This window comes from Sceloporus undulatus, chromosome 6 (genome assembly GCF_019175285.1).
Source record: "Sceloporus undulatus isolate JIND9_A2432 ecotype Alabama chromosome 6, SceUnd_v1.1, whole genome shotgun sequence".
NCBI classification, from domain to species: domain Eukaryota; kingdom Metazoa; phylum Chordata; class Lepidosauria; order Squamata; family Phrynosomatidae; genus Sceloporus; species Sceloporus undulatus.
The window spans coordinates 87,319,894-87,336,971 of NC_056527.1; the positions used below are offsets into that span (position 1 = coordinate 87,319,894).

The 17,078-nt window shown below is 41.7% G+C and overlaps 1 protein-coding gene and 1 long non-coding RNA gene across 6 annotated transcripts in view; one reads left to right on the forward strand and one right to left on the reverse strand.

Annotated features, from left to right (window-relative positions):
• GRB7 (growth factor receptor bound protein 7) overlaps positions 1–17,078 on the forward strand; it is a 95,980-nt gene that overhangs the window by 7,850 nt on the left and 71,052 nt on the right. The window contains exon 1 of one of the 4 annotated variants that reach the window (XM_042477233.1): positions 14,659–15,070. The exons of the other annotated variants lie outside the window; for them this stretch is intronic. The gene's annotated coding sequence lies outside the window, so the exon portion shown is untranslated. Of the gene's footprint in view, positions 1–14,658; positions 15,071–17,078 lie in introns of those variants that run through there. 4 annotated transcript variants of the gene reach the window in all.
• On the reverse strand, positions 8,095–16,198 carry LOC121935576. 2 transcript variants are annotated; one of them, XR_006104819.1, is made up of 3 exons: positions 16,018–16,198; positions 8,601–8,706; positions 8,095–8,269 (listed from the first exon to the last, which is right to left on the reverse strand). It is a non-coding gene; the product is annotated as an uncharacterized LOC121935576 (long non-coding RNA). The 2 variants fall into 2 exon arrangements; XR_006104820.1 differs by lacking the exon at positions 16,018–16,198 and adding an exon at positions 15,488–15,615.

The following is a 17,078-nucleotide window of genomic DNA, read 5'->3' on the forward strand; positions in this document are numbered from 1 at the left end:
GTGCTCAAGCCTTATGACATGATTAGGTCAAATTTTCCTGGACTTATTTGGTGTAATTTATATTTCCAAGATTCTTGTTCAAAGGCGGGGCAAGGAGACACATGCTTGATTTGCTATAGTAATATGAACATTATACATTGTAAAACTGACCAGGATACAGTTAATGGCCAGAAGAACTGTTTAAAGTTAAACTCACTAGCTGGGTTGGCCTGGCACATCTGTTGTTAGATAAATAACCAATAATGTGTGAGTGTGGGATTGCATTGTACAGTCACCCCTGCATTTTCATGAACTTGGAGTCCTTGTTCCTTGCCCATTCATGGGTGGCAAATGGAGGGGGACAAAATGGAGCATGTGCCTGTGGTGCAAGCCCTTGTGTACCCCTGGGCATGTGCCGCCATTCAAGCCAATGATCTCCCACGAAAACAGAGGGGTGACTGTATACTGAAAATTATTTCTTGAAACAGGACCATTTGGGAAATGTTCTGTATAGATAAATAATCAGTCCAAAAAAAGAGGAAATCTGTGTCTCCTCAGATAAGGATGCAGTATTTTAGATGTCTTTAAAAGGAAGCAAAGCACCAGACTGCAGCTTAAGGAGATTCGGAGGAAGGGACGAAGAGAGCTGAGTTTGAGTTCTGCAAGCACCTGCATCTTGTGCTGTTTACCTCCCTGATGTGGGAGTAGTGGACTTTGATTATCTCTTGGGATGTTGAAGCCTGTACGTTTCTACATAAATGGAAGGCTGAGAGATTATTCATAAATACTATAACAAGTACTGACAGTAAACAAATAATAATCAATAAAGTTCTAGTGAACTTCCTTTAGAAGGAACTAAAACAAAGTAAGCATTGTATACTTGAAAATTCTCGCAGTTCAACGAACTATAGTCAGGGGAATATAACAATAGCTATTTCATCAACGGTTGTTTTTATTATATTTATTCCGTTGTTTCTTTAACATAGTTCTTTTTATTGTAAGCAGTTTTAAGAGAGTTTGCTTAAAAGGTAGGTTTAAAAAGATTGACTGGTGGACTGATTAAATGATCAAACATTACAGCATTTTTCTGCATAATGTAGAAAGTGCATCCTTGGGCTTTGGCAGGCTTCAGGGAAGAAAGAAAGTTCGTTTCGTGGTGTGTCCCCCCCCCCCCGGCATTGGATTACTGCTGATTTCAAACTCCGTCTGCAAGGATGAGACAGCAGTTCAACATTCTACTGAGGCTCATGCAGCTGTCCAGCTCTTGTAACCCTCACCAGTTTTATGTGTCAGCTCTCATACTATGAGACACCTCCCTCTCTCAGCCTTTCTTTTGAGGAAAGGCCTCTCAAACATGTAGGGTGTCCCTTGTCAAAAGTCAATGTTTGCACCCAGCATTGCGTTCCATACCAAACCGTACATTCCAAGTCCCTTTGCCCCAGAAATGAATCTATCCCCCACCTTGCTAAGCCTCTCCTCTTTAACATTTTGGTTGCTCTACCATGTTCACACCACCTTTGCGTCTCCTTTTTGGAGAGCATTCTGGGAAAAGCCTTCTTGTTCCTGGAAATCTCATGTAACCTCAGCCCCTGCATGACAACACAATTCAACACAGCGGCCAAGGCAGAGCCATAAATTAATAGCTGTAAAAAGGATTTACATCTGGGAAGTAGAACAGGGAAGAAGTAAAGCAGAGCCAAGTCCCTTTGCTTAGTCCTTTTCTGCTTATTCTCAAATGCTGAAGGAACAGTCTATTGTATTGGATAGCCTTTCTACCTCTTAAATTGGAGCTAGGAAGGCTGCAGCAGGGATACACGGATGACTGTAGTGTTTTTCCAAAGCAGCATCAAGTAGATCAAGCCAGATGCCAGAAACAATCATTCCCAAACTCACAAAAACCAAACAAGTGCCTGCATCAGCTATTTCAGTGATTGAACTGAAACATTCAAAATGATTTCCTTCCCCAACACCCAAAGCTGCCCACATGTGCAAAAAAAACAAAACAATCTGGTGGCAAAAGACAAAGTAATGGATTCAAATTACAGAAATGAGATTCCACCTAAAGGAGCTCAGGATGTTTAGCCTGGGGAAGAGACAGTTTAGAGGCGATATGATAGCTCTGTTTAAATATTTGAAGGGATGTCATATTGAGGATGGAGCAAGCTTGTTTTCTGCTGCACCAGAGAATAGGACCCAGAACAATGAATGCAAGCTACAGAAAAAGAGATTCCACCTAAACATTAGGAGGAACTTTCGGACAGTAAGAGCTGTTCGACAGTGAAACACATGCCTTCAGAGAGTGGTGAAGTCCCCATCTTTGTAAGTTTTTAAACAGAGGCTGGATGGCCATCTGTCTGTACTACTTTGATCATGTATTCCTGCATGGTGGGGTTAGACTGGATGGCCCTTGTGATCTCTTCCAACTCTATGATTCTGTGTATAAGAGTATGAGGTTTTGGCATTGGATGGCTGAGCACATATTTTGCATGTTCAATCTCCAATATTTTCACCTAAAAGGATCTGAGGGGTCAGGCTTGGTAAAGACTCCTGCCTGAGATTTTGGAGAGCTGAGCGATACTGGACTACAAGATGGACCAAACTGTGTAGGACTTCTGTCCCTTGGATATGCTTTTCTTCTTATGTGAGCATACCAGAAATTCAGGCTAAGAATCAAAAGTCACACATTACTTTTTATAAAACAAAATCCAAAATCAACAAAAGAATGATACCTTTATCGTCCAACCAAAATGCAAGTCATGCAAGTTTTTTAAGCTCCCCTGGTTTCTTCATCAGGCAAAAGATGTTAAAAAATCACAAAGGAGAAGAAAAGTGGCAATGGTAAGAGGGCCTACTTTTTGTATCAGATACTGTTTGTGTTGCAGTTCAGTTGGTTTGGAAAGATCTCAGTGTGGGCAAAGGCTACACCTTTCTTGGCCATGCAGGATCTAAGGCAAAGGACAATAACCTTTAAAGTCCATTAGCAGCAGTAAAGTAACTTTCCTTGGGATCCAGGGTGTTTCTGTCTTTTGTGAAGACACAGACCCCTTTCTTAGGCAGAAGGGTCTTGGTATTCCTACATTTGGAAAAACCTTTAGATAAAACTTTCCAAGTACAGTATTGCATACTCCAAAATGAAAAGCTTTATCATTGTTGGAGATAGAAACCTCAAGCAGTTAAGCGCCAGTCCTTATCTCCCTCTTGTTTTCATGATGTTTCCATAATGTGCCAGTATGTTTCTATTACTGTTTATGAGTTCAAGTTTCATGAAATTCGGGGTCAGGGTGGTTGGTGATGACAACTTCAGCCATGTGGATGGTGGCAAGAGTACAACTGGATGGTGGTAGGAGGTAATGTGTGACCCAGGATTGAGTCACACAAACACTTTCATTCAGGGGCTACATCAGAAAGCTTGCCCATGGCCCAGCCTATGCTGAATTTGGTATGTGAGTTTGGCCATGCTTATCGGGTTCAGCATTGCAGTGGGCTTCTTGATTCCTGGTAGGCCAAAAGTGGGTGGAAGGAGTACACCACTGGTTTGCAATGTACAGTGGCACTTGGTATCTGCTGGGGCCTTTTTCCAGGACCTGTTGTGGATCCAAAATCCATGGATGCGCAAGTCCCATTAAATACAATGCCGTAGTAAAATGGTGCCATTTATTTAAATGGCAAAATCAAGGATTGCATTTTGAAATTTGTATATTTTTAAAAAGATCTACAAGCTGTGGATGCTTGAAAGAATCCGTGGATATGAAGGGACAACTGTATTGTGAGCCAACAATTTCCCCAACATGTGGTCTGCACAGAAGTGGCTATAAGATTTTTTCCCCCCAAGTTTGACCCAATGGTTTTGTAAGGTAACATCAAAGCCTGGAATTAAAAATAAATTTTAAAGCTTTATTCCGATTCGTTCCAGTTCCAGTTAAGCCATGTTGGCAGCCTTACTCAAAAGGTAGCAATATAAAGCAGAGTGAAGTACTGGAAGTTGTAGATTTTGGTGCTGTTAAAAGTAGCAGAGTGGAAGAAACAGGTTAGGGTTACCAGATCTCAGGGTCTGGCTCTGAGACTTCAGTTTTCATGAGCCATCTTCAAGCATGATGCATTTCATCTCACCCAGATTTCTGGGTGTGAATGGATAATTTTCAGTGTCTCACTCTGTCCAATGTTAGACATTTCGGTACTATAGGAAGCTTTTATTTTGGGGTCAGTATTCTTACTTAGGAGGTCAAGGCTCTTATTTTGCTCCTTTCTCCATTGCTACACTCCTGTATAATCTCCATAGGATGTTCAAGCCTCTGACAGAGAATGCATCTACACTCTAGAAAGAAGGTACATGGTTTGACACCATTTTAAGTGCTGTAGCTCATCCCTACAGAATCCTGGGATTTGTAGTTTTGTGAGGCACAAGCACACTTTGGCAGAGAAGGCTAAAGACTTTGCAAAACTACAAATCCCAGTATTGTATATGATGGAGCTACAGCACTTAAAATGATGTCAAACTGCATTGTTTCTGCAGTGTAAATGCACCCTAAGGCTGCATCTACACTGCATAATTAATGCAGTTTGACATGGCTTTAACTGTCATGGCTCAATGCTATGGAATTCTGGGACTTGTAGTTTTATGAAATATTTAGCCTTCTCTTTCAGAGAGCTCTGGGTGCTACAACAAACTGCAAATCCCATGGGATAGAACCATGACATTTAAATCAGTGTCAAATTGCATGAATTCTGTATCATGGCAGCAGCCTGAGTCTCCAGAATCTTGAGCTTTGGGACCTCAGACTTTATGGAGGTCAGGCCTTTAGTCTGGCAAGCATCTGGGATTGCGTTTTGCTCCTGCCAGATGTCTGATTGATTGATTTAAAAAGAAAACTTGGCAAGAGGAGCATGTTCCAATCAAGTCCCATAACTGCTTTTACTTCTTTCTTTTTTCCTCCTCTTTTTTGTTCATTCCCATTTTAAGCCTGAGTTTTGTTTTGTCTTTTTTACAAAGGTGATGACATAATATATAGTTGAATGCTAAAACATTTGTGCTAAAATGTTGGCTCTGTTGGGGAGATGGGGAGAATATTGGGAATACTGTACTTTGTGTGAATTTGCTGATAGAAATAAGTACTGCAAACACTAGAGGGAGCTAATTGATAGACTCAGGATATTCCCTTGAAATGAGGAAATTTTATGGTGTAGAATGATTCATATACATTGTGCATCTACTAAATTATGAAAACTATGGAATGTTGGCTTTATAGAGAAATTAGACGCAAAATCAGAAACCTCTAGTTGAAAGGATGGGGGTTAACATCCTTAAGACAATCTGCTCCTTACTTTCTTTGGAGTATATGCCTCCAAAGCCAGTGAGTTGTATTGGTTTAAGTGTTGGACTACAATTCTGGAGACCAGGGTTTGAATCAGTGCTTGGCCCTGGAAACCCACTGGGTGATTTTGGGCTAGTCACACTCTCTCAGTCTTAGAAGATGGCAATGGCAAACCCCCTCTGATGAAACTTGCCAAGAAAAACCTGTGTGATAGGTTCGCCTTAGGGTCGCCATAAACCGGAAATGCCTTGAAGGCACACAACAAATTGCCTCCACAAATTTTGTGGGATCTTTTTGTGAGCAGATGGATCCACTTAGCCTGCACATCCCATTAATCCCAGGGGAATTTACTCAAAAAATTCTGAACACTTGTGGAAAGTTTAGGTTGGAGGAGGATGCAGTATGGACCACAGGCACCCTTTCACCCTACACATTTGTAGCAGTGTTTCCACTTTAACTGTCATGGTTGCATCCTATGGAATTCTGGGATTTGTCATCCAGAGAGGACTGTCTGGAATTCAAAACTCAAGAGTGCTAGTGCTTCACCACGCTGGATATCCAATAATCTTATAGGTAAAGTGGAATCATAGTGCTAAAACCATGTAGTGCAGAAGTGTTCCAGGACTCCACATCCCATTATTATTTCTTTATACTAATAAGCTGAACTTGTTGGCCAACAAACCCACACAAAGGGTTAAATGTGCCTTGGCTAGGAGACACTGGATCAGCAATGATTTTGTAATCTAGTTGTACAAATAACTGTACCAAAAGGGCTTTCCCTGGTTTTCTACCCTACACAGTACTCCTGAATACATTTTTAAAAAGTTGGGACAAGCAGGAGTCAGTTTTGGTCTAGACCAGGGGTAGGCAACCCTTTTGAGCCAGGGGCCGGGTTGCTGTCCCTCAGACAACTGGGGGGGGGGGAGCAAATAAATAAATAAATAAATATTTTTTTAAAAAAAAATTAAATAAATAAATAAACCAGGACAAATGTAGGACAAAATTTTCAAATGGAGGGCACTTTTTAAATAAAAAATGGAGGACACACGAAAAAATTTGCTGATTTTTAAAAAAATGTTAAGATAAATGCATGTTTCTGAGGCTTCTATAGACAATTGCCCCACCATGCCCCTCGTGCAAGACGCCAAAGGCCCCGGCGGCAATCGGTGGCAGGACCGGGCTGGGGCCGGTCCCAAGGCCTCGACGGGCCATATCCGGCTCGCGGGCCGCAGGTTGCCTACCCCTGGTCTAGACCATGAGTTTCAGTGTGGTACCAAAATAAATTCTTGGACTCAGACTTGTTTAATGGTAAAGCTGTTTGCAAGTTTAACCCCTATGAGTGGTTTGACCCAATGGGTGGGGAAACCCTAAGGAAGGGGTGGTACTGAAGTCAGAGATAGGAAGAACTGGAGAGAAGTGTTACCAGAGCTAAGAAGTAGGCCCTTTTCACCCAGAACAAGATAGTAGTGTTTTCTGTTATGTTTTTAGGAGGGAACAAAGAGGTAAGTCTTTACAGTGGAACTTCTATATTATGTTTGCTCTATTTTGTATTTGTGGTTTTAAGGCTGCATCCATATGTTGTAACTAAGAAATGCAGTCAGAAGACTCCTGTAGTCGACTTCTGCTTTGGCACCTCGTTGGATGCATAGGATTCTGGAGAAAGTGCATTTGTGTCAAATTTAATATATATATATATTGAATTGTTGCAGTATTGCCAAATTTATATTGTGACTTAAACTGTGATTGTGTTTGCAATATTCAATTAAAATTGGCCCTGTATAACCCAGAAAGTGGTACACAAGCATTCAGCAAGGATATGGTAGATTACAGAAAGCAATGGGAGGAGAGTTCCTACTCACAAGGAGACTGGTAAATGTACTTCGCCAAAAATGCTTACAGCCTTGAATACATAAAATCTCCAAGTGCTGGCACCTGCACATTCTGGGTCATGTGTACAGGTTGAACCACTGCACAGGGTTAGGATGAACATCTTGTGTGTTGTGTACTGTCAAGTCGTTTCCAAATTATAGCAACCCTATCATGGGTTTTTTTATGCCTTCCAATATTTCACAGTTGAGAACTGTGATATATGGGAACAAGCTTCATCAGAATTTGGTCATAATGGCAAAAGTTATTAATGTAGAAAAACTCACAAGATAGGAGATGATGCAGCTATTTGCTATTGCCTTAGCCTAGTGAGAAGGGTGAGATTCCATTTGTTGAGTTAAGTGAATGCCAAATACACTCACACTTTGAGTTCAGTCTGTAGCAACTGAAATAAGTTGAAGACAAGGGGAGAAAGTCAGATGAGGAGAGAGAATCTGGGACATTTTAAAAGCATGTGAAAAAATGGGACAGCAGAGGATTAATTAGAACTGACCCTGCCAAATCAGGACAGTTGGAATGTATGTTAATGTTTGCACCAGGTTCTGGTGGGTGGTTCTCAAGTGTCTACTGAAAATAAGTATAGATCCTGCTGGCCAGAAGTCTCTCCATACCTATTCTGAAGCACTACTGTTTTTATTCATCTTGAGTCAAAAGTTATGATGCAGCAGCTGAAGAAGAATAGGGGAAAGAAGGCAAAAACCTGTTTCCAACTCCCGTTATGTTGAGTGCCAGGAAAATCCTTGTCTCAGTTCATCCAACTAGCTAAGTCTGCAGTGTTGTGTTAAATGGTGAATTATGATCCTTAGCTATGCTTAAACATTACAGTGGAAAGGGGTCTTCGGAGACATAGCTCTTATTGAAATAGTCAAATTGTGTTTGGGCTATACTAAAAACAAAATTCTGCTACTGAAGGATTTTAAATTTTATTTTTGTTTTGTCTTGTTTTTTGGTATAGGGAGCCATTTGATTGCATTAGCTCCTACCTGGACTATGAAGGGCACAGCCCAAACACAAGTTTGAACTTTGCACTTGTCAATGAGACCATTGTTGAGTCATTGCTGTAATCTTTTCTATCAGCCTTGAAGCTGAACCTGCAAAGGAAATAAATAAGTTAGACATGGATCACTATAAGTGAGCACAGGGGAGCAATCAGATCTGCAAAGAAAAGACTGCACAGTTCCAGCCTATTAAAAAGTCAGGGAGAAGTCCATTCAAGACTTCGGTCTGAAAGGTTTGCAGTGAGAGCTACTTACCAATGGGTCTTTTGTTAGGGCATAAAGGTTGTCTTTGCTTACCATGCCAACAGAAGACAATGGCAATGTAACACAACACAAAGTGGTTCTTGTCATGTTGATGATGTCCTGCACAATGTCTATTACTGTTTCTATTTAATCTGTATTGGAACTCAAATAAAATACTAACCGTGGTTCTCTGCCTCTGTCAAGCTAGGGTCCTCTTCTCCATATCCCTTGCTTTTCAATGTGCCATTGATTCAGCGTGTGGCATGCCATATCTGAAAGGTGATTATCTACAGTGACAAAAGGTTGTCATTGAGACCATAAAGTCCTGAGCAGGTCCTCTCAAGGCAATATTGGCATGGCTGTTAGTCCTTCCAACAGAACATCTCCATCCTCATAACCAACACAAATGGCTAGGTGATGGTTAGTAAACCAGCAAGGCCCCAGTCTATCTATCGGAGCCATCACAATCTAAAAACAATTGTAACTGGAACATAACTGAACTGGCTTCCTGAGACAGAGATGGAATCCCAGTAGACTACAGCAATATCCCTTCCCCAGCCTTCAAACTATATACAGTATAAGGAGTCATAGCTGAAAGAGATCAACTCCCCCCTTTGCAACTTAGCCATTGATGTCTCAGTAGTACTAACTGTATTGACAATTGAGTCATGGATGTTAAGTTGTTACAAGAAACACAGGAAGCTGCCTTCTAGTGAGTGACACCATTGGTCCTTTTAGCACAGTATTGTAAAGTCTGACTGGCAACAATGGTTGTTTGTCCAGAGTGTCCTAGTCCTACTAAGTGATCCCTGGTCTTCCCTGATAGTTTCCAAGTACAGTATTAACCAAGCCTGATCACTCCCAAATCCAAACAAGACTGATATTTTCAGGGTTGTATAGTCACAAGCATGTTGTGGATTGACCTAACACTAAAAAGCAGCACTGCAAATCCAGAAGGCAAGTTGACAGGGCGACTCAGGGCCATTGCATGGAGAGAAGAGAGGAAGAATGGACTAGCTTGTTGATGTCTCACTGTCCTTGCCTCTCATCTGGTCCATCCAGTTTACAACATGATCTCTGCTTGCCCATGACCATCTGTAATGAGGGAGCCATTGCCCCTAGCACTAACCACATCCTCAGGCACACAAAGTTTCTTTTTGATATAATAATCTAGTGACAAACAGCTAATTAAGAGGGAATGCAAATATTTATCTTGCAATAAAATAAATAGTCCAGGAATAATTCAATGGATGTTGATTTTAGTTATTGCATTAAAAATGTTAAAAGGGATAGTTTGGCTTCATATTCTTAAAAAGAAATATAGATTGTTCAGTCATCAGTTGTTGAAGGAAGGAATATTGTTGAACAAATGGCAGGAGTAAATAGATCAAATAAATATGTATTGAAACCACAGTAAAATTCCATAAGTATAACTGGAGGGATTCCAATAATAACAAAGTATTAAGTTTTCAAAAGTATTAAATGTTTTTCATGATACAGAGTCAGGGATGCTATTTTTAACAATTTCCTTTTTTTCACCTGAGACAAACACACAAACACCTTCTACTCAAAACCAACCAATAAAGTTTAAACAGGGTATTGTCAGTATGTGATCTCCCTGCTGGATTTGCCCATAGTGGTGAGCCAACATCCAAGCAGTTCCCAAGGATATCCACGTTATGAAAATGGCTGTTGAGGTCACTATCCCTGCCCCAAATTTGTTTCAAACAATGTGTTCATGTTGTCTGCCAGCTACACTTGGAAGAATGTGATTATACTGCTTCTGGCTCCCATGTATTGAATATAGTTTGTGGTGTGACAGGTCCTGTGTCTGTGTGAAATTCATGTACATGTAGGTTCTTCCTGTGTGCTCAAGAACCCTGTTTTGCCCGCAGCATTCCAAATTACATGCCTTTACATGCCAGTGAATGTATGGAGTTTGAGTGGCGGGATGGTGGTGCAATCTCCCTTTCTTCTATGTGTTTGGTTTACATCATGTGATACAGCCTGAACTAGTTCAGATCACCTGAGAGAAGATTACTCATGGAAATAGCTGATCATATTATTAATCAGATTATAGAGTTAGGCCCATCATGCCATTTGGAGCAAAGCAGGAGTGGAACACTGGTGTTGTGATTGATGTATTTTCTTGTACAAGTGCTGGCAGGAGTGATGCAGGGCCTGAAGCACTGGTGATGAGCCTCACACAAGCCCCAGCAACAGGGAAGCACCTGGAAGAGCTGCCCCATGGGCTATGTATACTGTAGGTAAGGTCATGCAGGATGCATGTCCTAGCAGGAATGGCAACAGCTGCTTTAGCGGCTGAATTCATTTTGCTGCTTGCTGGCTTTTTTCTTGGCTTGACCTTGTCATGTTACCTGGGTTTTATCCCAAATCTACGCCTCACAGAGTGGCCCAGAGCACGTCTGTCCCATCCTTGTGACATTGCAAGGACTCCCCCACCTGCCTCTTCATTTTTGGCCCTGAAATCTCAGGGAATGGGATCTTGCTGACCTGGCAAGCCTGACTTCCTCCCACGTAAATAATTCCCAGTATGTAGAAGAATAGCACATCTGGGGAAAAGAGGTTAGCTTAACCTACTTTGTGATGTGCCGAAGTTCTCATTTATGCGTAGGTGAATTCAAGCATGTGATCATCTACTTCCTATCTGAAGTAGTACAGTCCAGGGAATACTCTGCCACATGATAGGTCTACAGTTTTGCAAAAGACAAGTTAATCACTGTGGCATGGAGGAGCTAACAAAGTTCTGGTGAGGTCCAGTGCTTGTTTCTTCTCCAGAACCAATGATATATCTGTTCTATAGTAATAGTTCTCATATTGCTTAGCATGTCCTACCACAGAAATCTATTATAATTCAGAGTGAACATAACCGAGCTCCTTTTTCTATAACGCACACATTCCTCAAGCACTGGCATGGCAATGATTGTTCCTCTGACACATGACACAGTCACTGGGATCTCAATTTTAAGACAAAGCCAGTCAATTTTGCTTCACAGGCTTCCAGGGGATTATACACACAGTGCATTAACTCACTCCTTCCTTCACATTTCCCCCTTCAGAACCAAATTCTCTCCTGGATTGCATCCTAATAGCATTTTAGGATGGTTTCCTGTGTACCTGTGCTGCTGCATTCTCTCTTTTCTGCTTCCCAGCCTCTTTTTGGAAGCATCTGCGCTGCAGAAATAATGCCGTTTGATATCACTTTAACAGTCATGGCCCAATACTATGGAACTGTAGAATCTGAGGTTTTTTGAGATATTTAGTCTTCTCTGTCAAAGCACTTTGGTGCCACAACAAACTACAAATCACAGGATTCTATTACACGGAGCCATGGCAGGTAAAGCAGTGTTAAACTGCATTCATTCTGCAGTGGAGATGCAGAAAAAGTGAGGTGGTATTCTCCCTCCCTCTCTGGATTGTTGCTCTCTCTGTCTCTTTCAGTTTGTGAGTTTCCACTGGGCTACCCAAATCCCAGAGCTTGGAAAAGTTACTTTTTAAAACAACAACTTTAAGAATCCAGAAGCCAGCATAGCACTGGCTGTGAGATTCTGGGGAGTTGTAGTTTGTTGGGTTTATTTTAAAAATAAACACATCTCCAAATGTTGCCACACTCTGCAACATGTTGTCATAGATCCAAGGTGGGCAATTATGGAGATGGCAGGACCCATTTCCCCACCATAATCCTCCTATGAGTGAGAGCCGACATGATGGAGTGGTTTGAATGTTGGACTATAGCACTGGGAGACCATGGTTTGAATCTCCGCTTGAACATGGAAACCCCCTGGGTGACCATGGGCAAGTTACACTCTCAGCCTCAGAGGAAGGCAAGGGCAAACCCCCTCTGAACAACTCTTGCTAAGAAAACCACATGATAGGGTTGCCTTAAGGTTACCATAAGTCATAAATGACTTGAAGGCACACAACAACAGTCTTCCTGTGGGCTGCATTGCTATGTCCCACATGACTGGAAATAGCATAATCAGGACTGGTTTTGTTTATGGCCAATTATTTAGGAGTCTTTTGGGAGCCAAACTGCTGCATTTTGCAATGTTTTAAAGTTATCTGGAAGAGCTGGGGTGACAAATCACCCTCCAATTAATTCTTTTCACATGTTCTGTGGTTTTTGGGGCTCCAGAATTGATTCCCACAGGTCAAATTTCCTCCACCCCTGGCATCAATGGTTGTTACTTGATTTTGGTCCAGTCTTGTTTAGATTTAGCTGGACAGGTTGTTCCAGAGTCAGCAGAGGCACTGACTGACCAGTTCCTGGACAAACATTTAAAGATAATTCAAAAGAGGCTTTTGATAGCATAACCTGAATAGTGCATACAGCTGTTGCTTTTGATTTGTTAATACTACCTGTGTAATTATTTTGATTGTTGTCTTCTTTTCTTGGTCTTCTTAAAAAACAACAACATGAGTACTCAATTCTTAGACAAAATCTGAATCACTGAATTCGGTAACACCTGATAGACTCTGGTTGCATCTACACAGTAAAAATAATGCAGTTTGACACCACTTCAGGTGCTGTAGATTATCATCCTATGGAATCCTTGGCTTTATAGTTTCCCAAGGACTTTAGTCTTTTCTGCCAAACAGTGCTGGTGCCTCACAAAACTACAAATCCCATAATTCTGTAGGATGATGCCGAGGCAGTGAAAGTAGTATCAAACGACATTTCTACAGTGTAGATTCACCCTCTGAAAATAAAATAATAATAGTAATAGTAAGTTATAAATGGATGGAGCGCCACCTAGCAAGAGCTAATCCTTTCTTTGTCTCTGTTCCACAAAATTAAAAAGGGATAGAGGGAGGAATGTTGGTAGGTTTCCCAATGCAATCAGTAAAATGTTAATGCATTTAACTTTTGGCAAGATTATTATTTTTTCATGATGGTATTATTGTTCTTTTTGTTGCTATTACAGTACTACTGTTACGTACTCGCCAACATTTCGCAGATGAAAACTGGGACACATGTGGCCAGGCAACATCAGAGTGTGGCCAAAATGGCAAAAATTAGTAATGTGGAAGAACAGACAAAATAGGAGAAGCTGCAGCAGTTTGCTTTTGCATGAGCCTCCTGAGCAGGGTAAAACTCTGCCCGCTCCTTTTTTCTCCTCTCCTCTTTGATGTGTTGAGTGCAAACTAGTTTTGCTCTCTAAACTTAGTTTGCAGCAACTGAAGTAAGCCCAGGACAAAGCAGGAATGTGGGAAGAGGAGAGAGAAAATGAGTCATTTTAAAAGCAGCTGAAAAAGTGAGATGACAGAAGTTTAATCAGGACTGTCTCTGCCAAATCTGGACAATTGGAGAGTATGGTATTACACTTGTCCCTCCACATTCGCTGGGGTTAGGGGCACAGGACCCCCGTGAATGTGGAAAAAACGCAAATAACAAAAAACTATGTTTTTCCTGAATGAATATTCTAGGAAACTCTAGGTCCTCCAGTGCAACTCTATGGTCAACATCTGCCAGACATTCACCATAGAATTGTGCTGGAGGACCTACAAATGCTTAGTGGAATGTTCTCTCTAGTTCCTTCAGTGCGACTTTTGGTTAAAATTGACCATAGAGTTGCGCTAGAGGACCTAGAGATTCCTAGAGAGAACATATTAATAAAATCTGTGAATAATCAAATCCGCAAAAGTCAAAGCTGCAAATGTGGAGGGACAGGAAAAGAGATTCCACCTTAACATTAGGAGGAACTTCCTGACAGTAAGGGCTGTTGGACAGTGCAACAAACTCCCTTGGAGTCTCCTTCCTTGGAGGTCTTTAAGCAGAGGATGGATGGCCATCTGTCAGGGATGCTTTGATTTGGATTTCCTGCGTGGCAGGAGGTTGGACTGGATGTCTCTTGTGGTCTTTTCCTACTTTATGATTCTATGAGTGTATTTGATTTTAATCATCATCATCATCAAATTAAAAATAGTAATGGCCATTGTTATTGATTCTGACGTTTCCTTAGCATCTACTTGCCTATATGCAGGGAATGTTCCTCCTTCTCCATGCCCCTTGAGGATACACCCTGTGCTCAGTCTAAAGTGCTTAGGCCCCAAAGTGTGTCCTTTTTGTGGATCTTGTCTCATGGAAAGTTATGCATGTTGTGGTGCCCAATCATCAGGCCAACTAGAAATGTGATCTTTCCTTCTCCAGCCTCTGCTCTCTGCCCCCACTCCACCTCTACCCTCCCAAAGCTGTCATGTCTGGTTTTATCAGGCTTACGAGTAACACCAGATGCCCTTTCCTTGCTAGCTGGCAGCCTCTGGGGTGCTGTGGAAAGATTGTCATCGTGACTTGATGTACAACAACAACAACAACAAAGAACAAAAGAAAGAGAAAAAGAAGAAAAGGAGAAGGAGGGAAGTATTAGAGAGAAAGGAGAGGAAAAGTTGAAGAAGGTGAAAGATCAGACTGTACAGTAGGGCTAAAGTGGAGTTTGGATGCACCTGCCAGAGAACACCTTTGGCTCATCCAAGTCTGGCTGTGTGTGTATGTGTGTTTTGACCGGCTGTGATGTCAAGAGGAGGAGGTGTGGCCACCTTGGGGGCAGGTAGATAAAGGATTCAAACTAAACAGGATCCCCCAGTTCTGAGAGTTAAGGCAGCAGCGGAAACACTGATCACTAGGGCCAGGTAAGTCGGCTCTCTCTTCCCACTCCCCAATTCTTTTTCTCTCATTCCTCAGGCCGGTCTTGTTGCACTTTCCCCCTCCTTAATCCAGAGTCAAAAAAGCTCACACTGAACTAAAAACTCAGGCACAGCCTGGTGATTTGAAATACAGTACCTGTAGCCTGATCCTCTGCTTATTTACCTGGAAGTAAGACCCACAGGATTCAGTGGAGCCTTTGTATGGTTAGAACTGTGAAAGTAAGGTCTGGCATTTTTAAGTGTCCCAGACTTTGTTTTCTTTTGATTCCCACTTAATTTTCTTTTGTGCGCCTGCCACTCCCAGTCCTAACTTTATTTTCCCTTTGAAGCTGATTCCTCTCCCTGTTCCCTTTGTTTCCCGTAACTTTCTTTGGGGTTGTTTTTGTAAATAGAGATATTTACCTGCTTTGAGGTTCAAAGCTTCCTCCCGCCTTCTTTTTTGTACTCCTGGCTATTTTATCCTTGTTTGCTGCTCCCTTCGTTTTCCTTATTCTTAAGAGTTTAAACTTCCTTCCCTTACAACTGTTTGCACCTTGAACACAGAAATGAAAATGGAAGCCCAGAACAACAGAAAGTGAGTGAGATATCATGGTTCAGCACAGTCTTACATTTTTAAAAAAGGAAATCATAATGAGAAAATGTTGAGTAAGACTTCAGGTTATCCGGCTGACATAATTCCTGGGTTGTTGTTGTGTGTCTTCAAGTCATTTCTGATTTAGGTTCGGGCCACCCTATCATGGGGTTTCTTGGCAAGATTTGTTCAGAGGTGGTTTGCCATTGCCTTCCCCGGAGGATGAGCCTGTGGCTTGCCCAAGGACAACAACTTATTTTGGTAGAAGGCTACTCAGACCAGTTCATGGAAGAGGAAAAGTCTCTCACTAGTGATTATTCTGCTATGCTAAATGGAACCTCCTGCTACAGTGGTACTGTACCTCAGATCACCAGTTGCAGTCAAGGATTGTTGTTGCTTCCTGTCTTCTTTGTAAATTTCCTGGAGGCATCTGGCTGGGCACAGAAAGAAGATGTGGGACTAGACTGATGTGTGGTCTGAGGCCCTTTTACACTGCACAATTATATTGCTATGATTAACTGATGTGGTTCTAGTTTATGAAAACATGAGGTTTGCTTTAGGGAGAAATATTTAGAATAGAGAACTCTAGGGCCTCACCAAACTATACATCCCAGGCTTCCATAAGATAAAGCCATGGCAGCTAGAGTAGAATCACAGTGCTATAACTATATACTGTGAAAGGGCCTGCGGTCTTTTCTTATAAAGTGATCCTGAGTGGTAGGGCTCAATCACATTTGGCTTCCGTGCAGATTGGATGCATGCAACTGATGATGCTGTTCCTTAAGCAAAGACGCATTAGCTTCTGGTTTGTGAATTAGAAATTTATTAGTATATTTCACAGAGCTGGATTTAGCCACAAAGGGACCAAACATAAGTTATACTCCATTCTTTCTTCCCACCCCCATGTATGTGAATTTTGACAACATTTGTTGTTGTTGTTGTTGTGTGCCTTCAAGCCGTTTCTGACTTACAGTGACCCTAAGGTGAACCTGTCATGGGGTTTTCTTGACAATATTTATTCAGAGGAGGTTTGCCATTGCCTTCCCCCTGAGGCTGAGAGTATGTGACTTGCCCAAGGTCACATATATGGGATCAATAAAATTCCTTATCGGCATGAATGTTCAAGCTCCTTCAGATGTCCATCAGTGGTGAATGGGGAAATGCAGTAACTTGAATCAGGGCAGTTAGCACTGTACGTTGAGCCAGAATAGATTGCTCCTGGAACAGCTACTATAATAGCTGCCAAAAATCCTAATATCGAGCGAGAGGAGGACAGAGAACAAGGGAGGAGGGACCAGTAAAGATGGGAGACACCCACTGCCACCTCATCACTATGCAAAACTCTGTGCCATTCTTTTTGGAGGCTGTTTTTTATTGATTTCTTGGATCTGCATTAGGGCTCTTTCAAAGGTGTTCTTTAAA